The 27,972-nt window shown below is 47.6% G+C and overlaps 1 protein-coding gene across 16 annotated transcripts in view; it reads right to left on the bottom strand.

Annotated features, from left to right (window-relative positions):
- Positions 1-27,972, bottom strand: part of LOC130277059 (forkhead box protein A4-like) — a 403,578-nt gene that overhangs the window by 323,354 nt on the left and 52,252 nt on the right. For 3 of the 16 annotated variants that reach the window (XM_056527313.1, XM_056527319.1, XM_056527318.1), the window contains exon 1: positions 21,840-21,942. The exons of 12 other annotated variants lie outside the window; for them this stretch is intronic. The gene's annotated coding sequence lies outside the window, so the exon portion shown is untranslated. Of the gene's footprint in view, positions 1-4,115; positions 4,193-21,839; positions 21,943-27,972 lie in introns of those variants that run through there. One more of the 16 variants, XM_056527311.1, reaches the window with a different exon arrangement.

Here is a 27,972-nt window from a genome sequence, read left to right as displayed (position 1 = left end):
CTGTGTCTTTGAGGAGCCAGCCCGGGCTTCCTCAGCAGAGACAACCCTATTGAATCTTGTCCAAGGGAGTTCTTCAATGGGCGAATACGCCATTCAGTTCCGAACCCTTGCCTCTGAGCTATCCTGGAATAATGAGGCCCTCTGCGCGACCTTCAAAAAAGGCTTATCCAGTCACATCAAAGATGTTCTGGCCGCACGAGAAATTCCTGCTACCCTATCTGAACTCATCCATTTGGCCACCCACGTCGACATGCGTTTCACTGAAAGACACCAGGAGCTTCGTCAGGAAAAGGATCATGTTCGCACCAGGCGGTTTCCTCCCCTGGCACCTCTCTTCCAGCATCCTTTGCAATCTGTTCCTGTGCCTTCCACCGAGGAGGCTATGCAAGTGGATCGGTCTCGCCTGACCCAACAAGAGAGGACTCACCGTAGGAACGAAAACCTGTGCCTGTACTGTGCTAGTACTGAACATTTCCTAAAGGACTGTCCCATTTATCCTCCGCATCAGGGAAATGCTCGCACCTAGTTAACGTAGAAGAGGCGTTGCTAGGTGTGAATTCTTCCTCTCCACGATTCACTATTCCTGTGCGGATTGCCATACCCGCTAATACTAGTGCTTCCTTCCCCGCTGTGGCCTTCTTGGACTCTGGTTCAGCAGGAAGTTTCATTGAAGCCTCCCTAATCAACAGATTCAATATTCCGGTTACCCGTCTTGTCAAACCTCTCTTCATTTCATCCGTCAATGGAGAGATAGTGGTCTGCACCGTGCGTTACCACACTCAACCGCTACTCATGAGTGTTGGAGGTCCCCATCATCAACATATTACATTTTTTGTCCTACCCAACTGCACTTCTGAAATTCTTCTGGGCTTGCCCTGGCTCCAACGTCATTCGCCGAGCTTCGACTGGGCCACGGGGGATATTAAGAGTAGGGGAACTTCTTGCCACAAGCGATGTCTCCACCCAGTTCCTTCCTGCCAAGTCTCCATGGCTACTCCATTGCCAGGTCTTCCTAAGGCCTATCAGGACTTTTCGGACGTCTTTTGTAAAAAGCAAGCAGAGGTCTTACCTCCACATAGACCCTATGACTGCCCTATCGACTTGCTCCCTGGTACCACACCGCCCCGTGGTAGGATTTACCTACTTTCTTCCCCGGAAACACAAGCTATGACAGAGTACATACAGGAAAACCTCAAAAGAGGTTTTATCCGGAAATCTTCTTCTCCAGCTGGAGCTGGATTTTTCTTTGTTGCTAAAAAAGATGGATCTCTACGCCCCTGTATTGACTACCGCGGTCTTAATAAAATTACAGTAAAAAATTGCTATCCTCTGCCTCTCATCTCCGAACTCTTTGACCGACTGCGTGGAGCTAAGATTTTCACCAAACTTGATCTAAGGGGCGCATATAACCTCATCCGTATTCGAGCAGGTGATGAATGGAAAACTGTCTTCAATACTAGAGATGGTCACTTCGAGTACCTTGTCATGCCCTTTGGACTTTATGTGGCACTGGCAGGTGAGAGGGGTGGGATGTAAATCACTGCAGTGTCCCTGTAGCAAAGTGAGGGTAGCGGGGAGAAAGTATGTCGGAGTACGGGCGGCAGTAGCTTTTCCTGCTCCATGTTGGAGCAGGAGTAAATATAGTAAATTTTTAAGGCAATTGCGACTTTTTATTGCGCAGCTGCGACTGTCGCAGTTAATAAATACCCGACTAAAGCAAATCCATTTTGAAAAATTAACTACATAAGCAAGTTTGAATTTCCTTGCTTTTCTTGTTCTTCACGCAAATTGTCACACGAAAACACACGCAGTTGCGACAATTTTGCGGCAATTATAGTAAAGAAAACCTGACTAAACCCCTTGATAAATGTCCCCCATTATGCTGGGGATCGCCCATAGCAACAGACCACACAAGTGCAGGACCTCCACCCCAGCGTAGGTGCACAACTGCACTTGGGGTTGAGTACCTCCTGTCATTTCAGACCACGTCAATGTGAGCTTCAAAGTTAGAAAAATGCAACATTTTCTAACTTTGAATAGAAATGAAGTAAGTATCGACAAAAATATACCACTGTGATAAAGTAGAATATGTCACACAAAAAAACTCTCTAAATCAAATTCATAAGTAAAAGTATCCCAGAGTTATTAATGCTTAAAGTGACAGTGGTCAGATGTGCAAAAAATGCTCTGGTCCTTAAGGCCAAAATGACATCAGTCGTTAAATAACGTGTGCCTGCAACTAGTACTTCAGAAATTTTTTTATTTCCCCTTTTTACCCCCTAAGAATAAAAAGTCCATGCAAACCAATCAATATAGTCATATGAACCCAATAATCTATACTGATCTATGAATATAGTTATAAAAACTAAGCACAGCTCTGGGCAGTATCACACCGAATGAACTTAGATACATGACTCTGGGCAGTATCACACTGAATAGGCATTGATACAATATTCTGGGTAATATCACAATAAATGGGCTTAGATACAACACTCTGGATAGTATTTAGGTCCATTCAGTGATATTGCCCAGAGCCGTCTTTCTAAGCTGATTCACTGTGATACTACCCAGTAGGGATCGACCGATATTGTTTTTTTAGGGCCGATACCGATAATCGGTGGAGGTTAGGGCCGATAGCCGATAACTTATACCGATATTCCGGTATAAGTTATCGGCTATTTATCCCCCCGCGACACCGCTGCAGATCATTGATTTAAAGCGGGCGCTTTAAATCAATGCACTGCAGTGGCTTTTGCGGTGCCATAGACCGCCACCACCACCCGCTTCTCTCCCCCTACCTGTCAGGGTGGTCCGGGCCATCCATCCTTCCTGTAGTGTCCGGGGGCGTTTCGGGTGAAGGGTGAACCGGTCCAGGCTGTCCTTCTTCTCCGGCGGTGATCTTCTCCACTCCGGGCAGGCTCCGGCCTAGTACGCTGCATAGACGCCGCTGCGCAGTGACGCCCGTGCGCAGGCGACGCACCTGACGTAGCGTAGCGGCGTCTATGCAGCTACTAGGCCGGAGCCTGCCCGGAGTGGAGAAGATGACCGCCGGAGAAGAAGGACAGCCCGGACCGGTTCACCCTTCACCCGGAACGCCCACGGACACTACAGGAACGATGGATGGCCCGGACCACCCCCATTATGGGTACATTACATTTTTTTTATTGACTCGGAGGGTGGGGGAGGGGCCCGATCGGTAAAGCGGTATACCGCCCAGCACTACGGTGGGGGGTGCGACGCGGTGCGGTGGGTCGGGGGGCGGTCGCGGTGCGGCGGGGGCGGTGCGGGGGGCGGGGCATTATCGGCAAGGTAATTGCCGATACCGATAATGCCCAAAATCGTGATTATCGGCCGATAATATTGGCCATACCGATAATCGGTCGATCCCTACTACCCAGAGCCATGTATCTAAGCCCATTCAGTGTAATACTGCCAAAAGCATTGTGACTAAGCCCATTCAGTGTCATTCTAATAAAAGACTTGTGTCAAAGCCAATTTAGATACACTGCTTGGGGCAGTACCAAACTAAATCAGCTTAGATACACAGCTCTGGCTAGTATCACACAGAATCAGCAGAATCAGACTGAATCTGCATAAATACATGGCTCTGGACATTTTCACACAGAATTAGTTACAAGGCTCTAGGCAGTATCAGACATAATAGGCTGCAGGAAGTATCTAACATACGCTTAGATACACAGTTAAGAGCTTTCAGTATCACACATACTAGGCTGCAGGCAGTATCACGCATGTTTAGATACACAGCTGAAAGCTGTTTATTCATGCTTCCTTAGCTGCTAAGTATCACACATATTGTGCTTAGATACACAGCTAAGACCTGTGTGTTTATGCTCCCTTAGCTGGTGTATGCTTCCTTTCCGCTTTCTGAGCTGCTCGGAGATACTTTTACAAAGCTGAGCAGGGCACATGGTTAGGGAAGTGGTAAATATAGATGAGGGGTATGTAGGCATCAGCCAATCAGGGCCATTAACACTAAAGTGCTCTATGCTCTTTTTGAGATGTTAAAAAGCTGAAAATTGTGGCTTAGCACGCCCACTGTGATTAATATATAATTTCTGTGCAGGCCAGAACAAGCCGGGGAAGGTTCTGCTTACATATAGGGATGTTACAAAGTGGTGCCGGACAGTCATCATGTGCTAAGAACTACTGGACTTCCTGCCTAGAGGAAAAGCTGAGAAAAACAGGGTGATTTGCAAACATTACATTTGTACGTTACAAAATTATATAACTTTAGCATGTGCAGCTATGTAAAGGTAATTTCATTTGACTGGAGTTCCCCTTTAACCCCTTCCCGCAAATGGATTTATATTTACATCAACTGTGGTCTCCCGTGGCATGATGTGCGCTCAACAGGTGAGCATGCATCATACCCGGTGGGTCCCGGTTGCTATCAGAAACCAGGACCTACGGCTAAAACCGGACATTGCTGATCGGGCTGATGTCCGGTATTAACCCTTTAGATGCCGAGATCAAAGTTGAGCGCGGCTTTTAAAACGGGAGATTGCCGTTGCTGGTTAGCTCAGTGGGTTGTTCGGGACCTCCGCAGTGAAATTGCGGCATCCTGATCAGCTGAGAGGACAGTGGAAGGGTACTTACCTTCCTTCCCGTTGTCTGATCGTCACTTGATTGCTTCAAGCCTGAGATCCAGGCTTGAGCAATCGAGCACAGATAACACTGATCAATGCTATGCTATGGCATAGCATTGTTCAGTGTTTGCAATCAAAGTATTGCATGTAATAGTCCCCTTGTCACGATGCCGGCTGGCAGGTAGTGGATCCTCTGTGCCAGAGAGGGATTGGCGTGGACCGTGCTAGTGGATCGGTTCTAAGTCACTACTGGTTTTCACCAGAGCCCGCCGCAAAGCGGGATGGTCTTGCTGCGGCGGTAGTGACCAGGTCGTATCCACTAGCAACGGCTCACCTCTCTGGCTGCTGAAGATAGGCGCGGTACAAGGGAGTAGACAGAAGCAAGGTCGGACGTAGCAGAAGGTCGGGGCAGGCAGCAAGGATCGTAGTCAGGGGCAACGGCAGGAGGTCTGGAACACAGGCTAGGAACACACAAGGAAACGCTTTCACTGGCACGATGGCAACAAGATCCGGCAAGGGAGTGCAGGGGAAGTGAGGTGATATAGGGAAGTGCACAGGTGAACACACTAATTGGAATCACTGCGCCAATCAGCGGCGCAGTGGCCCTTTAAATCGCAAAGACCCGGCGCGCGCGCGCCCTAGGGAGCGGGGCCGCGCGCGCCGGGACAGGACCGAGGGAGAGCGAGTCAGGTACGGGAGCCGGGGTGCGCATCGCGAGCGGGCGCTACCCGCATCGCGAATCGCATCCCGGCTGGAAGCGGAATCGCAGCGCCCCGGGTCAGTGGATCTGACCGGAGCGCTGCAGTGGGGAGAGTGTAGCGAGCGCTCCGGGGAGGAGCGGGGACCCGGAGCGCTCGGCGTAACAGTACCCCCCCCCCCCTTGGGTCTCCCCCTTTTCTTAGAGCCTGAGAACCTGAGGAGCAGACTTTTGTCTAGGATGTTGTCCTCAGGTTCCCAGGATCTCTCTTCTGGACCACAACCCTCCCAATCCACTAAAAAAAAGGTTTTCCCTCTGACCTTTTTAGAAGCTAAGATCTCTTTGACGGAGAAGATGTCCGAGGAGCCGGAAACAGGAGTGGGAGGAACAGATTTGGGAGAAAAACGGTTGAGGATGAGTGGTTTAAGAAGAGAAACGTGAAAGGCATTAGGGATACGAAGAGAAGGAGGAAGAAGAAGTTTGTAAGAGACAGGATTAATCTGACACAAAATTTTAAAAGGACCAAGATAGCGTGGTCCCAACTTGTAGCTAGGGACACGGAAGCGGACATATTTAGCGGAGAGCCATACTGTTACGCCTAGCGCTCCGGGTCCCCGCTCCTCCCCGGAGCGCTCACGGCGTCTTTCTCCCTGCAGCTCCCCGGTCAGTCCCGCTGACCGGGAGCGCTGCTCTGTCATGGCCGTTGGGGATGCGATTCGCACAGCGGGACGCGCCCGCTCGCGAATCGCATCCCAGGTCACTTACCCGTTCCCGTCCCCTGCTGTCATGTGCTGGCGCGCGCGGCTCCGCTCTCTAGGGCGCGCGCGCGCCAGCTCCCTGAGACTTAAAGGGCCAGTGCACCAATGATTGGTGCCTGGCCCAATTAGCTTAATTGGCTTCCACCTGGTCCCTGACTATATCTATCCTCCTCCCTTGCACTTCCTTGCCGGATCTTGTTGCACTTGTGCCTAGTGAAAGCGTTTTGTGTGTTTAAAGCCTGTGTACCAGAACTTCTGCTATCTCCCCTGACTACGAACCTTGCCGCCTGCCCCCGACCTTCTGCTACGTCCGACTCTGCTTCTGCCTACTCCCTTGTACCTCGCCTATCTTCAGCAGCCAGAGAGGTGAGCCGTTGCTAGTGGATACGACCTGGTCACTACCGCCGCAGCAAGACCATCCCGCTTTGCGGCGGGCTCTGGTGAAAACCAGTAGTGTCTTAGAACCGGTCCACTAGCACGGTCCTCGCTATCCCTCTCTGGCACAGAGGATCCACCTCCTGCCAGCCGGCATCGTGACAGTAGATCCGGCCATGGATCCCGCTGAAGTTCCTCTGCCAGTTGTCGCTGACCTCCCTACGCTGGTCGCCCAGCAAGCTCGTCAGATCGCCCAACAAGATCACCAGCTGTCGTACTTGACCACCATGACACAGCAACTCCAGTCACAACTACAGCAGATTCAGTCTCAGCTACAGCAGCAACAACCATCTCCTCCGCCAGCTCCTGCACCTCTTCCGCAGCGAGTGGCCACTCCTAGCCTCCGCCTGTCCTTGCCGGACAAATTTAATGGGGACTCTAAGTTTTGCCGTGGCTTTCTTTCGCAATGTTCCCTGCACATGGAGATGATGTCGGACCAGTTTCCTACTGAAAGGTCTAAGGTGGCTTTCGTAGTCAGCCTTCTGTCTGGAAAAGCTCTGTCATGGGCCACACCGCTCTGGGACCGCAATGACCCCGTCACTGCCTCTGTACACTCCTTCTTCTCGGAAATTCGAAGTGTCTTTGAGGAACCTGCCCGAGCCTCTTCTGCTGAGACTGCCCTGCTGAACCTGGTCCAGGGTAATTCCTCCGTTGGCGAGTACGCCATACAATTCCGTACTCTTGCCTCTGAACTATCCTGGAATAATGAGGCTCTCTGCGCGACCTTTAAAAAAGGCCTATCCAGCAACATTAAAGATGTTCTGGCCGCACGAGAGACTCCTGCTAACCTGCATGAACTCATTCATCTAGCCACTCGCATTGACATGCGTTTTTCTGAGAGGCATCAAGAGCTCCGCCAGGAAAAAGACTTAGATCTCTGGACACCTCTCCCACAGTCTCCACTGCAATCTGCGCCTAGGCCTCCCGCCGAGGAGGCCATGCAAGTGGATCGGTCTCGCCTGACCCTGGAAGAGAGGAATCGCCGTAAGGAAGAGAATCTTTGCCTGTACTGTGCCAGTACTGAACATTTTTTGGTGGATTGCCCAATCCGTCCTCCACGTCTGGGAAACGCACGCTCGCACCCAGCTCTCGTGGGTGTGGCGTCTCTTGATGCTAAGTCGGCTTCTCCACGTCTCACGGTGCCTGTTCGGATTTCTACTTCAGCCAGCTCTTCTCTCTCAGCCGTGGCCTGCCTGGACTCTGGAGCTTCTGGGAATTTTATTCGGGAGTCCTTAGTGAATAAATTCCGCATTCCGGTGACCCGTCTTGTCAAGCCACTCCACGTTTCCGCGGTCAACGGAGCCAAGTTGGATTGCACCGTGCGTTTCCGCACGGAGCCCCTCCTAATGTGCATCGGACCTCATCACGAGGAAATTGTATTCTTGGTCCTTCCTAATTGCACTTCTGAAGTTCTCCTTGGACTACCCTGGCTTCAACACCATTCCCCAACCCTGGATTGGTCCACTGGGGAGATCAAGAGTTGGGGTCCCTCTTGTTCCAAGGACTGCCTTCAACCGGTTCCCAGTACTCCCTGCCGTGACCCTGTGGTTCCTCCTGTATCCGGTCCCCCTAAGGTCATTAAGGACTCTGCCTGCCACAGGAAATGCCTCTCCCCCCCTCCCAGTCCCATCAGGCAAGCCCCTGTGTCCCCGCATGGCCCTCGTCCTGGTGTCACACTGCCCCGTGCCAGGTCTCGCCCTCTGCCCTCTCTCCCCATTCCTACTCCTGCTGTTCTGCCTGCCGTTGAGGAATCCCTCCATCCTTTCCCGGTGTCCTCATCCCAGGGGAGGCAGTTACCGGATAAAGAGAGGGGGAGACCTAAGGGGGGGGGTACTGTTACGCCTAGCGCTCCGGGTCCCCGCTCCTCCCCGGAGCGCTCACGGCGTCTTTCTCCCTGCAGCTCCCCGGTCAGTCCCGCTGACCGGGAGCGCTGCTCTGTCATGGCCGTTGGGGATGCGATTCGCACAGCGGGACGCGCCCGCTCGCGAATCGCATCCCAGGTCACTTACCCGTTCCCGTCCCCTGCTGTCATGTGCTGGCGCGCGCGGCTCCGCTCTCTAGGGCGCGCGCGCGCCAGCTCCCTGAGACTTAAAGGGCCAGTGCACCAATGATTGGTGCCTGGCCCAATTAGCTTAATTGGCTTCCACCTGGTCCCTGACTATATCTATCCTCCTCCCTTGCACTTCCTTGCCGGATCTTGTTGCACTTGTGCCTAGTGAAAGCGTTTTGTGTGTTTAAAGCCTGTGTACCAGAACTTCTGCTATCTCCCCTGACTACGAACCTTGCCGCCTGCCCCCGACCTTCTGCTACGTCCGACTCTGCTTCTGCCTACTCCCTTGTACCTCGCCTATCTTCAGCAGCCAGAGAGGTGAGCCGTTGCTAGTGGATACGACCTGGTCACTACCGCCGCAGCAAGACCATCCCGCTTTGCGGCGGGCTCTGGTGAAAACCAGTAGTGTCTTAGAACCGGTCCACTAGCACGGTCCTCGCTATCCCTCTCTGGCACAGAGGATCCACCTCCTGCCAGCCGGCATCGTGACACATACCTTGTCTCCAGGGGAAAAAATGGGAGGGGCTCTTCTTTTCTTATCCGCGAACTTCTTCATGCGTGATGAAGCCTGTAAGAGAGAATTTTGGGTCTCTCTCCATATGATGGAAAGGTCACGAGAAATCTCATCTACAGCGGGCAGACCAGAGGGCAAGGGGGTAGGGAGGGGGGGAAGAGGGTGACGGCCGTACACCACGAAAAATGGGGATTTGGAGGAAGATTCAGAGACTCTGAAGTTATACGAGAATTCGGCCCATGGAAGGAGATCTGCCCAGTCATCCTGGCGGGAGGAAACAAAATGTCGTAAATAATCACCCAAGACCTGGTTAATTCTTTCTACTTGTCCATTGGACTGGGGATGATATGCAGAAGAAAAATTTAATTTAATCTTGAGTTGTTTACAGAGAGCCCTCCAGAATTTAGACACGAATTGGACGCCTCTATCCGAGACGATCTGCGTAGGCAACCCGTGAAGACGAAAAATGTGTACAAAAAATTGTTTAGCCAACTGAGGCGCTGAAGGAAGACCAGGAAGAGGGATGAAATGTGCCATTTTGGAGAATCGATCAACGACCACCCAAATAACAGTGTTGCCATGGGAAGGGGGTAAATCAGTAATAAAATCCATACCAATCAGAGACCAAGGCTGTTCGGGGACAGGCAGGGGATGAAGAAAACCAGCGGGCTTCTGGCGAGGAGTCTTATCCCGGGCACAGATAGTGCAGGCTCGCACAAAGTCCACAACATCCGTCTCCAGCGTCGGCCACCAATAGAAGCGGGAGATGAGTTGCACAGATTTCTTGATGCCCACATGACCTGCGAGATGGGAGGAGTGACCCCATTTGAGGATTCCGAGGCGTTGGCGTGGAGAAACAAAGGTCTTTCCTGGAGGAGTTTGCCTGATGGAGGCTGGAGAAGTGGAGATCAGGCAGTCAGGTGGAATGATGTGTTGCGGAGAGAGTTCAACTTCTGAGGCATCCGAGGAACGAGAGAGAGCATCGGCCCTAATGTTCTTATCGGCAGGCCGAAAGTGAATCTCAAAATTAAATCGGGCAAAGAACAGAGACCACCGGGCCTGGCGAGGATTCAGCCGTTGGGCAGACTGGAGGTAGGAGAGGTTCTTGTGGTCGGTGTAAATAATAACTGGAAATCTTGATCCCTCCAGCAGATGCCTCCATTCCTCAAGTGCTAATTTGATGGCTAGAAGCTCTCGATCCCCGATGGAGTAGTTCCTCTCCGCCGGAGAGAAGGTCCTAGAAAAAAAACCACAAGTGACAGCATGCCCGGAAGAATTTTTTTGTAGAAGAACAGCTCCAGCTCCCACTGAGGAGGCATCAACCTCCAATAGGAAGGGTTTGGAAGGGTCAGGTCTGGAGAGCACGGGAGCCGAAGAAAAGGCAGACTTGAGTCGTTTAAAGGCGTCTTCCGCTTGAGGAGGCCAAGACTTGGGATCGGCATTTTTTTTGGTTAAAGCCACGATAGGAGCCACAACGGTAGAAAAATGTGGAATAAATTGCCTGTAATAATTGGCGAACCCCAAAAAGCGTTGGATAGCACGGAGTCCGGAGGGGCGTGGCCAATCTAAGACGGCAGAGAGTTTGTCTGGATCCATTTGTAGTCCCTGGCCAGAGACCAAGTATCCTAGAAAAGGAAGAGATTGGCATTCAAACAGACATTTCTCAATTTTGGCATAGAGTTGATTGTCACGAAGTCTCTGAAGAACCATACGGACATGCTGGCGGTGTTCTTCTAGATTGGCAGAAAAAATTAGGATATCGTCCAGATATACAACAACACAGGAGTATAACAGATCACGAAAAATTTCATTAACAAAGTCTTGGAAGACAGCAGGGGCGTTGCACAGGCCAAAGGGCATGACCAGATACTCAAAGTGTCCATCTCTGGTGTTAAATGCCGTTTTCCACTCATCCCCCTCTCTGATGCGGATGAGGTTATAGGCACCTCTTAAGTCCAGTTTAGTAAAGATGTGGGCACCTTGGAGGCGATCAAAGAGTTCAGAGATGAGGGGTAGGGGGTAGCGGTTCTTAACCGTGATTTTATTAAGACCGCGGTAGTCAATGCAAGGACGTAGGGAGCCATCTTTTTTGGACACAAAGAAAAATCCGGCTCCGGCAGGAGAGGAGGATTTACGGATAAAGCCCTTTTTTAAATTTTCCTGGACGTATTCAGACATGGCAAGAGTCTCTGGGGCAGAGAGAGGATAAATTCTGCCCCGGGGTGGAGTAGTGCCCGGGAGGAGGTCGATAGGACAATCATAAGGCCTGTGAGGAGGTAGAGTCTCAGCTTGTTTTTTGCAGAAAACATCCGCGAAGTCCATATAGGCCTTAGGGAGACCGGTTACTGGAGGAACCACAGAGTCACGGCAAGGGTTACTGGGAACCGGTTTTAAACAGTCCTTGGAACAAGAGGGCCCCCAACTCTTGATCTCCCCAGTGGACCAATCCAGGGTTGGGGAATGAAGTTGAAGCCAGGGAAGTCCAAGGAGAATTTCCGAGGTGCAATTGGGGAGGACCAAAAGTTCAATCCTCTCGTGATGAGATCCGATGCTCATTAGAAGGGGCTCCGTGCGGAAACGTATGGTACAGTCCAATCTTTCATTGTTTACACAATTGATGTAAAGGGGTCTGGCGAGACTGGTCACTGGGATGTTGAACCTGTTGACGAGAGAGGCCAAAATAAAATTTCCTGCAGATCCAGAGTCCAAGAAGGCCACAGTAGAGAAGGAGAAGGCAGAGGCAGACATCCGCACAGGCACAGTAAGACGTGGAGAAGCAGAGTAGACATCAAGGACTGTCTCACCTTTGTGCGGAGTCAGCGTACGTCTTTCCAGGCGGGGAGGACGGATAGGACAATCCCTCAGGAAGTGTTCGGTACTAGCACAGTACAAGCAGAGGTTCTCCATGCGGCGTCGTGTCCTCTCTTGAGGTGTCAGGCGAGACCGGTCGACCTGCATAGCCTCCACGGCGGGAGGCACAGGAACGGATTGCAGGGGACCAGAGGAGAGAGGAGCCGAGGAGAAGAAACGCCTCGTGCGAACAGAGTCCATATCTTGGCGGAGCTCCTGACGCCTTTCGGAAAAACGCATGTCAATGCGAGTGGCTAGGTGAATGAGTTCATGTAGATTAGCAGGAATTTCTCGTGCGGCCAGAACATCTTTAATGTTGCTGGATAGGCCTTTTTTAAAGGTCGCGCAGAGGGCCTCATTATTCCAGGATAATTCTGAAGCAAGAGTACGGAATTGTACGGCATACTCGCCAACGGAAGAATTACCCTGGACCAGGTTCAACAGGGCAGTCTCAGCAGAAGAGGCTCGGGCAGGTTCCTCAAAGACACTTCGGATTTCCGAGAAGAAGGAGTGTACAGAGGCAGTGACGGGGTCATTGCGGTCCCAGAGCGGTGTGGCCCAAGACAGGGCTTTTCCAGACAGAAGGCTGACTACGAAAGCCACCTTAGACCTTTCAGTGGGAAACTGGTCCGACATCATCTCCAGATGCAGGGAACATTGGGAAAGAAAGCCACGGCAAAACTTAGAGTCCCCATCAAATTTATCCGGCAAGGATAGGCGTAGACCAGGAGCGGCCACTCGCTGCGGAGGAGGTGCAGGAGCTGGCGGAGGAGATGACTGCTGAAGCTGTGGTAGTAACTGCTGTAGCATAACGGTCAGTTGAGACAGCTGTTGGCCTTGTTGCGCTATCTGTTGTGACTGCTGGGCGACCACCGTGGTAAGGTCAGCGACAACTGGCAGAGGAACTTCAGCGGGATCCATGGCCGGATCTACTGTCACGATGCCGGCTGGCAGGTAGTGGATCCTCTGTGCCAGAGAGGGATTGGCGTGGACTGTGCTAGTGGATCGGTTCTAAGTCACTACTGGTTTTCACCAGAGCCCGCCGCAAAGCGGGATGGTCTTGCTGCGGCGGTAGTGACCAGGTCGTATCCACTAGCAACGGCTCACCTCTCTGGCTGCTGAAGATAGGCGCGGTACAAGGGAGTAGACAGAAGCAAGGTCGGACGTAGCAGAAGGTCGGGGCAGGCAGCAAGGATCGTAGTCAGGGGCAACGGCAGGAGGTCTGGAACACAGGCTAGGAACACACAAGGAAACGCTTTCACTGGCACGATGGCAACAAGATCCGGCAAGGGAGTGCAGGGGAAGTGAGGTGATATAGGGAAGTGCACAGGTGAACACACTAATTGGAATCACTGCGCCAATCAGCGGCGCAGTGGCCCTTTAAATCGCAAAGACCCGGCGCGCGCGCGCCCTAGGGAGCGGGGCCGCGCGCGCCGGGACAGGACCGAGGGAGAGCGAGTCAGGTACGGGAGCCGGGGTGCGCATCGCGAGCGGGCGCTACCCGCATCGCGAATCGCATCCCAGCTGGAAGCGGAATCGCAGCGCCCCGGGTCAGTGGATCTGACCGGAGCGCTGCAGTGGGGAGAGTGTAGCGAGCGCTCCGGGGAGGAGCGGGGACCCGGAGCGCTCGGCGTAACACCCCTATAGGGACTAAAATAAAGTGTAAAAAAAAAAGCAAAAAAATTAAAAGCTAATAAATGTGATTTAAATGTGATCACCCCCTTTCCCCATTTAATAAAAAAAATAGGAAAAAACAAAAAAGAAAATACATATGTGGTATCGCCGCATGCGTAAATTTCCTAACTATAAAAATATAAATGTTAATTAAACCACACAGTCAATGGCATACATGCAAAAAAGTTCCAAAGCCCAAAATTTTGTATTTTTTTGTCACTTTGTATACCCTAAAAAATGTATAAAAAGCGATCAAAAAGTCTCATCAAGACAAAAATGATACCGATAAAAACTTTAGATCATGGTGCAAAAAATTAGCCATCATACCACCCCGTATAACTGTATGGACCTACAGAATAAAGATATGGTGTCATATGTACTGAAAAGTGCACTGCGTAGAATCAGAAGCCCCCAAAATGTACAAAATGGCATTTTCTCTTTTTACATTTTGCCCCACAAATATTTTTTTTCTGGTTTTCAATGTAGATTTTGTGGTGAAATTCTTAATGGAATTACAAAGTAAAATTGGTGGTGCAAAAAACAAGCCCTATAAGAGTCTGTAAGTGGAAAATTGAAAGTTTTGAAAATGATTTTTAAAAGGTGAGGAGGAAAAAACAAAAGTGCAAAAATGAAAAATGGCCCGAGAGGGAAGGGATTAAGAACATTGCCCATTTTGGTCTTTTTTCCTCCTCTTCTTCTAACAGCCATAACCCTTTATTTTTTTCATCCACTGAGCCATATGAGGTCTAGCTTTTTGCGCAACCAATTGTACTTTGCAATTACATCTTTTTACCACAAAATGTATGTGGAAAAAAATGTGATTATTATATTGAGGGGAAAATAGAAAAAAAAAATTACAAATTGTGGAGGGTTTTGCTTTTACGCAGTGCACCTTGTGGTAAAGCAGAATTTTTATTCTGGGAGTCAATACAATTAACCCCTTAAGGACCCAGCCATTTTACACCTTAGGGCCTGGCCATTTTTTGCACATCTGACCACTGTCACTTTAAACATTAATAACTCTGGAATGCTTTTACCTTTCATTCTGATTGCGAGATTGTTTTTTCGTGACATATTCTACTTTAACATAGTGGTAAAATTTTGTGATAACTTGCATCCTTTCTTGGTGAAAAATCCCAAAATTTGATGAAAAATTTGAAAATTTAGCATTTTTCTAACTTTGAAGCTCTCTGCTTGTAAGGAAAATGGATATTCCAAATAATTTTTTTTATTCACATATAAAATATGTCCACTTTATGTTTGAATCATAAAATTGACGTTTTTACTTTTGGAAGACACCAGAGGGCTTCAAAGTTCAGCAGCAATTTTCCAGTTTTTCACAAAATTTTCAAACTCACTATTTTTCAGGGACCAGTTCAGGTTTGAAGTGGATTTGAAGGGTCTTCATCTTAGAAATACCCCACAAATGACCCCATTATAAAAACTGCACCCCCCAAAGTATTCAAAATGACATTCAGTCAGCGTTTTAACCCTTTAGGTGTTTCACAGGAATAGCAGCAAAGTGAAGGAGAAAATTCACAATCTTAATTTTTTACACTCGCATTTTCTTGTAGACCCAATTTTTTTATTTTTACATGGGGTAATAGGAGAAAATTTATGCTTGTATTTGTAGCCCAATTTCTCTCGAGTAAGCACATACCTCATATGTCTATGTAAAGTGTTCGGCAGGCGCAGTAGAGGGCTCAGAAGGGATTGAGCGACAAGGGGATTTTGGAGAGTACGTTTTTCAGAAATGGTTTTTGGGGGGCATGTTGCATTTAGGAAGCCCCTATGGTGCCAGAACAGCAAAAAAAAAAAACATATGCCATTTTGGAAACTAGGCTCCTTGAGGAACGTAAAAAGGAATTAAGTAAGCCTTAACCCCTTAAGGACGCAGCCCTTTTTCACCTTAAGGACTGAGCCCTTTTTCGCAATTACGACCACCGTTGTCACGATGCCGGCTGGCAGGTAGTGGATCCTCTGTGCCAGAGAGGGATTGGCGTGGACCGTGCTAGTGGATCGGTTCTAAGTCACTACTGGTTTTCACCAGAGCCCGCCGCAAAGCGGGATGGTCTTGCTGCGGCGGTAGTGACCAGGTCGTATCCACTAGCAACGGCTCAACCTCTCTGGCTGCTGAAGATAGGCGCGGTACAAGGGAGTAGACAGAAGCAAGGTCGGACGTAGCAGAAGGTCGGGGCAGGCAGCAAGGATCGTAGTCAGGGGCAACGGCAGGAGGTCTGGAACACAGGCTAGGAACATACAAGGAAACGCTTTCACTGGCACGATGGCAACAAGATCCGGCAAGGAAGTGCAGGGGAAGTGAGGTGATATAGGGAAGTGCACAGGTGATAACACTAATTGGAACCACTGCGCCAATCAGCGGCGCAGTGGCCCTTTAAATCGCAAAGACCCGGCGCGCGCGCGCCCTAGGGAGCGGGGCCGCGCGCGCCGGGACAGGACTGACGGAGAGCGAGTCAGGTACGGGAGCCGGGGTGCGCATCGCGAGCGGGCGCTACCCGCATCGCGAATCGCATCCCGGCTGGAGGCGGTATCGCAGCGCCCCGGGTCAGTGGATCTGACCGGAGCGCTGCAATGAGGAGAGTGTAGCGAGCGCTCCGGGGAGGAGCGGGGACCCGGAGCGCTTGGCGTAACAACCGTCACTTTATGAATTAATAACGCCAAAACGCTTTTACCGATTATTCTGATTCTGAGATTGTTTTTTCGTGACATATTCTACTTTATTTTGGTGTTAAATCTTTGGCGTTAATTGCATCCTTTTTTGGTGAAAAATCCCCAAATTTCATGAAAATTTTGAACATTTTGCATTTTTCTAACTTTGAAGCTCTCTAATTGTAAGGAAAATGGATATTCCAAATAAATTTTATTTTTCTTCACAAATACAATATGTCCATTTTATGTTGGCATCATAAAATGGACATACTTTTGCTTTTTGAAAAAATTAGAGGGCTTCAAAGTAGAGCAGCAATTTTCAAAAATGTCATGAAAATTGCTAAATCTGAAGGGACAGATGTTACAGAACTACAACTCCCAGCATGCCTGGGCAGTCGAGGCATGCTGAGAGCTGTAGTTTGGCAACATCTGGAGGGCAACTGTTTGGGCACCACTGTAACAGTGGTACCCAAACTGTGACCCTCCAGATGTTGCAAAACTACAACTCCCAGCATGCCCAGACAGCCTTTGGCTGCCACAGTAAAGATCAATTTACTTTCACTTTCAATCCCCCCCACTGTCGATTCCCAACCTGAGCAAAGATAAAGCAGGCTCCAGCGAAGATCCCAGGTCCCCAGGCATCTTCTCCTGCAGGTACGGCCTCCATCTTCTTCCCAGAGCCCCTCGACATCCAGGGGCGGGCATAACGGGGGTTGCCATGGCAACCCCCTGTCCTGCGCTGCCATTGGTCAGAACTCCGTTCTGAGTAATGGCAGGGGATAGGAGGAGATCGCAGCTTTGCGACCTCACTCCTATCCTTTAGGCTGATCGGGGCTGTTGCTGACAGCTCCGATCAGCCCTATTTTCCGGGTGATCGGGTCACCAGAGACCCGATCAGCCCGGAATTGGAGAAAATCGCATGCCTGAATTGACATGCGATTTTCTCCGAAGAGGTTAATACCCCACAGGTGTTTCCCGACTTTTGCATATGTAAAAAAAAAAAAAAAAAATGTCACTAAAATGTGTGTTTCCCCCCAAATTTCACATTTTTGCAAGAGTTAGTAGCAGAAAATATCCCCAAAAATTTGTAACCCCATCTCTTCTGAGTATAGAGGTACCCCATAAGTTGACCTGAAGTGCACTACGGGCGAACTACAATGCTCAGAAGAGAAGGAGTCATATTTGGCTTTTTGAGAGCAAATTTTGTTCGGGGGGCATGTCACATTTAGGAAGCCCCTATGGTGCCAGGACAGCAAAATAACCCCCACATGGCATACCATTGTGGAAACTAGACCCCTTGAGGAACGTAACAAGGGGTACAGTGAGCATTTACCCCCACTGGTGTCTGTCAGATCTTTGGAACAGTGGGCTGTACAAAATTTTTGATATGCACAGCCCACTGTTCCAAAGATCTGTCACACCAGTGGGGTATAAATTCTCACTGCACCCCTCATTACATTCCGTGAGGGGTGTAGTTTCCGAAATGGGGGTCACATGTGGGGTCTTGTTTTTTTTGCGTTTGTCAAAACCGCTGTAACAATCAGCAACCCCTGTGCAAATCACCTCAAATGTACATGGTGCACTCTCCCTTCTGGGCCTTGTTGTGCGCCCCCAGAGCACTTTGCGCCCACATATGGGGTATCTCCGTAGTCAGGAAAAACTGCATTACAAATTTTGGGGGGCTTTTTTCCCTTTTACCTCTTGTCAAAATGAAAAGTATAGGGCAACACCAGCATGTTGGTGTAAAAACATTTTTTTTTTTACACTAACATGCTGGTGTTGACCCCAAATTCACCTTTTCATAAGGGGTGAAAGGAGAAAAAGACCCCAAAATTTGTTAGGCAATTTCTCCCAAGTGCGGAGATACCCCATATGTGGCCCTAAACTGTTGCCTTGAAATACGACAGGGCTCCGAAGGGAGAGCGCCATGCGCATTTGAGGCCTGAATTAGGGATTTGCATAGGGGTGGACATAGGGGTATTCTAAGCCAGTGATTCCCAAACAGGGTGCCTCCAGCTGTTGCAAAACTCCCAGCATGCTTGGACAGTCAACGGCTGTCCGGCAATACTGGGAGTTGTTGTTTTGCAACAGCTGGAGGCTCCATTTTGGAAACAGTGGCGTACCAGACGTTTTTCATTTTTATTGGGGAGGGGGGCTGTGTAGGGGTATGTGTATATGTAGTGTTTTTTACTTATTTTATTTTGTGTTAGTGTAGTGTAGTGTTTTTAGGGTATAGTCACAGGGGCGGGGGATTACAGCGAGTTTCTCGCTGCGAGTTTGAGCTGCCGCGCAAAATTAGCTGCATCGCAAACTTGCAGCCTGATATTCACTGTAAGCCCCCCCCCTGCCCATGTGAATGTACCCTGTACATTCACAGGGGGGGGGGAACCTCCAGCTGTTGCAAAACTACAGCTCCCAGCATGCACAGTCTATCAGTGCATGCTGGTAGTTATAGTTTTGTAACAGCTGGAGGCACACGGGTTGGGAAACACTGAGTTAGGAAACAGACAATATTTCCCAACCAGTGTGCCTCCAGTTGTTGCAAAACCACAACTCCCAAACATTCTCAGGCATGCTGGAAGTAGTAGTTCGGCAACATCTTTAGAGCCAGATGTTGCCGAACTACAACTCCCAGCATGCTTGGAGTTGTAGTTTTGCAACATCTGGAGGACTACAGTTTGCAGACCACTAATACAGTGGTTCCCAATCTGTGCCCTTCCAGATGTTGCAAAACTACAACTCCCAGTATGCCAAAACTGTCCAGGCATGCTGGGAGTTGTAGTTCTGCAACATCTGAAGGGCCAGATGTTACAGAACTACAACTCCCAGCATGTCTGGACAGTAAGGGCATGCTGAGGATGTGTAGTTTTGCAACATCAGGAAGGGCACAATGGTCTCCAAACTCCAAGGGCTGTCTGGGCATGCTGGGAGTTGTAGTATACAGGGTCCCATTACAGCAATGCATGTCGCTTTATGGCGACGTGCTTTGCTGTAAAGGGCCCGACCGCGGCTGAAGAGGAACTCCCCTGTCGCCGCCGCCGTCTTCATCTCCGGGATCCGGGTCTTGAGGGACGAGATAAGTACCGGGGCCGGTCCCCAGCACTCCATTGTCCCCCGCCGCGTCCTCCGGTCTTCCTCCCCGGACTTCCAGGGGCCGGGCAGGGCGGGAGGAAGTAACCCCCCCCCCCCCCCTTGCGATTGGTCGGTTAGATAACCGACGGATCGCAGGGGATAGGAGGAGGTGGCAGGCTTGCCACCTCGCTCCTAGCCTCCAGCATGGTCCTGGCTGTCTGTGACAACAGGGATCATGCAAAATTACCGGGCAGTCGGGTCCCAGAGACCCGATCAGCCTGGTATCGCCGCAGATCGCTGTTGTGATTTCAGCAGCGATTTGCGGTGATCGCCGACATGGGGGGCCTACATGGCCCCCCTCGGTGTTTGCCCTGGATGCCTGCTGAACGATTTCAGCAGGCATCCGAATCCGATCTCTGCCCGGCGAGCGGCGGAGACCGGAATGACTCAGGATGTATGCATACGTCCTGGGTCCTTAAGTACCAGGATCCCAAGACGTACCATACGTCTTGGGTCCTGAACAGGTTAAAATGATATACATAGCTTTTGTATTATTGTACTACTTTGAAGAAAAAAAATTCACACTTTGACAAAATAAGTATTCTTAAAATTATCCTGTTCTGTAACTCTTTATTTTTCCATATACAGGGCTGTATAAGAGCTCACTTTTTGCACTGTGATCTGTAGTTTTAATCGGTAATTTTGATTGGATGAGACTTTTTTTTATCACTTTCTATAAAACATTTTTTTTTATATACTGTATATAATGTGATCAAAAATTAGCTGTTTGGTATTTTTTACATTTAATCTATTTACCATACAGGATCATAAACACTATGTTTTAATAAGTTGGATATTTCCGCATGTGGTGATACTAAATGTTTTTTTTTTCTATTTCACAAATGGGCTTTTTTATATTTTAAAAATATTATTTTATTTACAATTTTAAGTCACTACGGAGGACTTTTATATACAATCATTAGATTAATAACATTGAATAATGTTATGCAATTGCATATCATGACTCTACTAATAACAGATCAGCAGATCAGACCAGGGACAGGCATAGAGTAGGTGAAGTTACCTCCAGTCCAATTGTGTGTTTTTGCATTTTTCTGTTTTTAGTTCCTGTTCAGACTTTTTTTTTTTTTTATGTATGCACAGTTTCTGTGATAATTCTTCCTTAGGTTGGAAGAGTTAATGCTCTCAGCCTATGACAGCTTGGGTGTGGTTTTAAAACCTCAGTTCTGCTGGTACTCTGGGGTGGTGATTAGTTCTACTCTGACTGTTTTAGGATTCCCTTTTGCTATGTCTGTCTGTCTGAGTGTATATCATGGTTATTATGACTGTTTATGATATAGATTTTAGTCTTCTTGGTTTTTAGTATTATGTATGTCCGTTCTGCTTTAACCTTTTTATATCTTAGTCTGTGTTCACACTGTTAGTCTTGTGCTTATACCTGTGCTCAGTATTTAGTTTTCCTGTTTATTGTCCTGAGTGACCCGTATTCCTCCATGTTTTGGAGTTTGGCTTTTGAAGTTTTCTCTGGAGTCTGTTCAGACTCATCCGGTTCTCAGTCTAGTGTTCTGTCCCTCCATGTTTGGAGTGGTGTCTCTTGTTTGTTTCTGAATTGTGTGTCCAGTGTGAACTGTGTTCTATATTTCTGACCTGTCCATGACTACGTACTGTATTATTTGTGTACCTTTATGCCCATTGCACTTTAGCGCGGGAAGGGACCGGCGCCCAGGTGTCGATTCACTGTTTAGGGCGGATGGGCAAGTAGTCAGGGAGAGTGGTTCTTAGGGAAAGCTTAGGGCTCACTTCTCCCTGTTCATGACACCTATGTTATTGTATATTGATAAATCTAGCATTTGCGATGACCTATCGTTGTTATTCTTTTATGTCCTTTTGGAAAATCTAATAAAAAAACATAATAAAAAAAATTGAAAAACAGAAAAAAATATTTTTATAATAAATAATATTTTAAGTAGTGGGTCATTTATTGATGACATTTCCCGTACGTCTTTTGGTCCTCTATAAGTGGTTAAACAACCATGTGGCCTTGCAGTGACAAATGTGAGAAAAGTAGCTGCCGCATCATAAGGCAAATGCCTTGTGCATGTCCAGCTTGGTATGAATTCTTGTTTTTTCTTTTTTAAACACAGCATTTAGATTTAAAGCAGAAACTGTAATGCTAGCTTTTAGGCCAGCACTTCATAAATCAAAAGAAATATTGCTTTCAGTTAAGTTAAAAAATAATCTTGTCAATATATTATTTATATAGCTTTAAGTTATGATAAACAGTTATATATATATCTTCCTAATATTAGAACAGTAGAAATAAAAAACAGATGAGTAAAGGCGTGTGCCAAGAAAGATTAAATTAGACCTTTTGGCCTCATTTTTAATTCTGAAACAAACATTATATCAATGAAAGAAGAATCTGTTAAATATCTATTTTGCCTTCATATATATGCAAAGTTTAGCAGTGAAACACTCCTAGCTGATGGACCTGGCTTTGTGCGCTGGGGCACAGTCATGCTGGAACAGAAAAAGGGTGAACCCAAACTGTTGCTACAAAGTTGGAAATTTACAGAAAAGAAGGAAAAGTCCAGTGCGGCTTCATTGCAGTCTACAAATCCCATTTATTGTATAAAAGTTCATGAAGAGAAACATCAGAGGTGTGAACAAGTCACGTATTTCGGGTGTTGCCACACTTAAGCTAGGTTTACATATGTCAGTTGTGTCAGGCTCAGTTTTTTTTTTTTACATAAACTGTTCAACTGATGGAACGACTGATGCTCAAAAAGTGCATAAACTGTCATCAGTAAAACCATCAGTTGCCTGACAGGTATATGCGGCATGGATGGAGGGACGCAGCAAGTTGCGTTCCCCTTTCTGTGCCGGTCCGGCAAGTCAAATCATCTGGCGTATAAACAGAGATGGTGGATGACTGCAAAAGGTCTCTTTCAAATGAATGGGATCAGTTCTGGTTTAATTTTCCCCCCAGCGCATTTTTTTACAGTGCAGGAGGGAAAAGAAAACTGACGAGGGACATATATAAAGGGGGCCTTAGTCATACGAACAAACATATAACATTTTCACTGGCAAGGCAGATAATAAAAAAGCACCAGCAATGTCTCATTAACCCCTTATATATCGATACAACATTAAAAGGGTAATTTGCCCCTAGACATCTTATCCCCTATCCAAAGAATAGGGATAAGATGTCTGATCCCTGGGACCAGCCGTTGGCACCCTGACGTTCTGAACATTTATGTTCAGAACATTGGCTTCAGAAGGCCATAGTCTTGATGTTACGCCACTCCAGTCATGTCTATGTCTGGGTGTGACGAGTGACAACACTCACCTGAAGCCGGTGTTCTGAACATAAATGTTTAGAAAGCCAGAGTGCTGGCACAAAGATCGCGGGGGGTCCCATGATCCTTTGGATAGGAGATAAGATGTCTATGGGTGGAGTACCCCTTTAAGTGATTGTATGCTACAAAAATTGTTACATTAAGCAACTCATTAGTTATTAAAATGCACATCATATGTTCTATCTGTAGTAGCATATATTAACCCCTTAAGGACCAAGGGCGAACAGGTACGCCTTTGCTCCCTGGTACTTAAGGACCAAGGGCGTACCTGTACGCCCGTGGGAATTTCGGTCCACGCCACGCGCCGGGCGGGGATCGGGCCGGGGTGACTGCTGATATCTATCAGCAGGCCCCCCGCGCAAATGCCCAGGGGGGTCATTAGACCCCCCCCATGTCGGCGATCGGCGCAAATCGCAAGTGAATTCACACTTGCGATTTGCGCAGATTCCGGGTCATACGGGTCTATGGTGACCCGGAATAGACGGGGGATCGCGAGTGTCCTAGACATCCACGATCCCCCTGTAGCGATAGGAGTGAGGTGGCAGGGTTGCCACCCCTCCCATCTCTGCTATTGGTGGTCTAGACGCGACCACCAATAGCAGATCGGGGGCGGAGGGGTTTACTTTCGGTTTCCCCGTCCTGCCCACCCACAATAGGCGGGGAAACCGACAGGGAACGGCGCCGAAGATCCACTTACCCATCGGCGACGGCAGCGGGCGAAGATCAGCGGCGGCAGCGGGCGACGATCGGCGTAAGAAGAGGACCGCGACGCAGCTCCCTGGATCCAACGGAAGCCGGTGAGTTACTTAGCAACATCTGGAGGGCTACAGTCTGAGACCACTTTAGTGGTCTCTAAACTGTAACCCTCCAGATGTTGCAAAACTACAACTCCCAGCATGCCAAGAGAGCTGTTTAGGCTTGCTGGGAGTTGCAGTTTTGCAACAGCTGGAGGTCTACAGTTTGAGACCACTGCAAAGTGATCTCTATACTGTGCACCTCCAGATCTTGCAAAACTACAACTCCCAGCATGCCCAGACAGCAGTTTGCTGTCTGGGCATGCTGGGAGTTGTAGTTTTGCAACATCTGGAGGTCCACAGTTTGGAGACCACTGTGCAGTGGTCTCTAAACTATAGCTCTCCAAATGTTGCAAAACTGCAACTCCCAGCAAGCCTAAACAGCAAACAGCTGTCTCTGCATGCTGGGAGTTGTAGTTGCGATCCTTCCAGCTGTTGCATAACTACATCTCCCAGCATGCCTTTCGGCGATCAGTACATGCTGGGAGTTGAAGTTTTGCAACAGCTGGAGGCACACTGGTTGGAAAATACTGAGTTAGGTAACAGAACCTAACTGAAGGTTTTCCAACCAGTGTGCCTCCAGCTGTTGCAAAAGTACAACTCCCAGCATGCACGGTCTGTCAGTACATGCTGGGAGTTGTAGTTTTGAAACAGCTGGAGGTTTGCCCCCCCCCCCCCCCCCCCCCCCCATGTGAACGAACAGGGTAAATTCGCACGGGCAGGCTTACAGTAAGTTTCCTGCTTCAAGTTTGGGCTGCGGCAAACTCCTAGCGGTAAATTCACTGTAAACTCGCCAGTGTGAACGTACCCTAAAAACACTACACTACACTACACTACCACATAATAAAGGGTAAAACACTACATATACACCCCTTACACTGTCCCCCTAATAAAAAATAAAAAATACATATTGTACGGCAGTGTTTCCAAAACAGAGCCTCCAGCTGTTGCAAAACAACAACTCCCAGCATTTCCGGACAGCCACTAACTGTCCAGGCATGCTGGGAGTTTAGCAACAGCTGGAGGCACCCTGTTTGGGAATCACTGGCGTAGAATACCCCTATGTCCACCCCTGTGCAATCCCTAATTTAGTCCTCAAATGCGCATGGTGCTCTCTCACTTCGGAGCCCTGTCGTATTTCAAGGAAACAGTTTAGTGCCACATATGGGGTATCTCCGTACTCGGGAGAAATTGCACTACAAATTTTGGGGGCTTTTTTTCCTTTTACCCCTTATGAAAAAGAAAAGTTGGGGTCTACACCAGCCTGTTAGTGCAAAAAACAACATGCTGGTGTTGTCCTTTACTTTTTATTTCCACGGGAGGTAAAAGGAAAAAAAGACCCCCAAAATTTGTAACGCAATTTCTCCTGAGTACGGAGATACCCCATATGTGGGCGTAAAATGCTCTGGGGGCGCACAACAAGGCTCAGGAGTGAGAGCGCACCATGTACATTTGAGGCCTAAATTGGTGATTTGCACAGGGGTGGCTGATTTTACAGCGGTTCTGACATAAACCCCAAAAAATAAATACCCACATGTGACCCCATTTTGGAAACGACACCCCTCACGCAACGTAACAAGGGGTATAGTGAGCCTGAACACCCCACATGTGTTTGACAAATTTTCATTAAAGTTGGATGGGAAAATGAAGAAAAAAAAATTTTCTCACTAAAATGCTGGTGTCACTCTACATTTTTCATTTTCACAAGGGAAAATAAAAAAAAAAGCCCCCCAAAATTTGTAACCCAATTTCTTCTGAGTAAGAGCATACCTCATATGTGGATGTAAAGTGCTCTATGGGTGCACTACAATGCTCAGAAGAGAAGGAGCGCCATGGGGATTTTGAAGAGAAAATTTGTCCGGAATTGAAGGCCACTTGTGTTTACAAAGCCCCCATGGTACCAGAACAATGGACCCCCCCATATGTGACCCCAGTGGGGTGTAAATGCTCACTGCACCACTTATTAAATTCTGTGAGGGGTGTAGTTTCCAAAATGGGGTCACATGTGGGGGGGTCCACTGTTCTGGCACCACGGGGGGCTTTGTAAATGCACATGGCCCCTGACTACCATTCCAAACGAATTCTCTTTCCAAAAGCTCAATGGTGCTCCTCCTCTTCTGAGCATTGTAGTTCGCACGTAGTGCACTTCAGGTCCACTTATGGGGTACCTCCATACTCAGAAGAGATGGGGTTACAAATTTTGGGGGGTATTTTCTGCTATTAACCCTTGCAAAAATGTGAAATTTGGGGGGAAACAAACATTTTAGTGAAAAATTTTTTATATTTTTTTTACATATGCAAAAGTCGTGAAACACCTGTGGGGTATTAAGGCTCACTTTATTCCTTGTTACGTTCCCCAAGGGGTCTAGTTTCCAAAATGGTATGTCATGTGGGTTATTTTTGCTGTTCTGGCACCATAGGGGCTTCCTAAATGCAACATGCCCCCCAAAAACCATTTCTGAAAAACGTACTCTCCAAAATCCCCTTGTCGCTCCTTCGCTTCTCAGCCCTCTACTGCGCCTGCCGAACACTTTACATAGACATATGAGGTATGTGCTTACTCGAGAGAAATTGGGCTACAAATATAAGTATACATTTTCTCCTTTTACCCCTTGTAAAAATTCAAAAATTGGGTTTACAAGAACATGCGAGTGTAAAAAATAAAGATTGTGAATTTTCTCCTTCACTTTGCTGCTTTTCCTGTGAAACACCTAAAGGGTTAAAACACTTACTGATTGTCATTTTGAATACTTTGGGGTGTAGTTTTTATAATGGGGTCATTTGTGGGGTATTTCTAATGGGAAGACCCTTCAAATCCACTTCAAACCTGAACTGGTCTCTGAAAAAAAGCGAGGTTCAAAATTTTGTGAAAAATTGGAAAATTGCTGCTGAACTTTGAAGCCTTCTGGTGTCTTCCAAAAGTAAAAACTCGTCAATTTTATGATGAAAACATAAAGTAGACATATTGGAAATGTGAATAAAAATTTTTTTTTTGAATATCCATTTTCCTTACAAGCAGAGAGCTTCAAAGTTAGAAAAATGCAAAATTTTCTAATTTTTCATCAAATTTTGGGATTTTTCACCAAGAAAGGATGCAAGTTAACACAAAATTTTACCACTATGTTAAAGTAGAATATGTCACGAAAAAACAATCTCGGAATCAGATTGATAATTAAAAGCATTCCAGAGTTATTAATGTTTAAAGTGACAGTGGTCAGATGTGCAAAAAACGCTCTGGTCCGAAGGTGTAAAATGGCCTGGTCCTTAAGGGGTTAAAATTATAAAGTAAATGTATGAAATGATAAGAATTAACAGTAGGAAAAATTTTATATTTTCCCATTCCTTTTTAATTAATCTGAATATACTGTTATAGGGAACTTACGGATTCCGAGTCCTCGTTGGATAATGCTTTGTTCCAGATACTTTTGTAAAGTGGATAAATCCCCCCAGATTCTAGATTCCTGCAGTAATGCACTTTCCAATTAATTTATTTTGATACGTAAGTCCACAACATTCTTTGTCTCAATATTAGCAGCATTTAACATTAGGGATATTTTATCTACATGAGAATGATGATCTTGTATGGATTGTATTTTCTGACAGTATTTTCTTGGTGTCGATAGTTATTGGGGGAATGCACAATCCGTAATTTCCTTTATTGTGTATAAAAGCTCATGAAGAGAGACATTAGTGGTGTAAACAAGTCACGTATTTCGGGTGTTGCCGAAATAAAAGCATAACATTTTCATCATGTGGCCAACAGGTGAAAAGCACCTACAATGTCTCATTAACCCCTAACAGATAAAAGACATTAAAATGATTGTATGCAACAAAAATATCCGGTCGGATATTCTGTAGTGTGAATGGGCCCTAGTAGGCTCCAGTTCTCAGAAATATAAGGTGACAGTGTTCTCTACTACCACCAAGTTTCTTAACAGTCAAACCATGAATCTTTTATTGAAAAGAGTTGGTAGCAATATACAGGACGTAAATGGTAGGTATGGATGCCCATATGGGCGTTGTATTACATGGTAACAAATAAAACAGTTACAACACATAACTAGGAGGAAATATCTGATCAGCATACAATAATAATTGCACTGGAATCATAATGCATACATAGGAGGAAAACAGGTAAGAATGATAATGGTTGGATTGGTCGTCGCCACAAAGGGAACCCCAGCCTATCGTAAAACAAGGAGGTCATCACCTTCCCCCAATCAATAGAGAGAAAGGCATGTTTGCATTGAAGGACAATAAGGAGAAAGCAGCCATGCCTCCCACAACTTATCAAAACATTCTACTCTACTCCCACGTATGGCTGATAACTTTTCACACAGCATGATGTAGTTAACCTTGTCAATAACCTTATGAAATGACAAAGATGGGGATTTCCATTGTGCAGCTATATGTATCCTGGTGGCCATAAGAATGAACTGAGCCATCCGAAATGTACGGAACGGCATCCTGC

The sequence above is a fragment of the Hyla sarda genome, chromosome 6 (assembly GCF_029499605.1).
Source record: "Hyla sarda isolate aHylSar1 chromosome 6, aHylSar1.hap1, whole genome shotgun sequence".
Classification (NCBI taxonomy): Eukaryota; Metazoa; Chordata; class Amphibia; order Anura; family Hylidae; genus Hyla; species Hyla sarda.
Note: the sequence above shows the minus strand (reverse complement) of the source record. Positions and strands in the feature narration are given on the sequence as shown.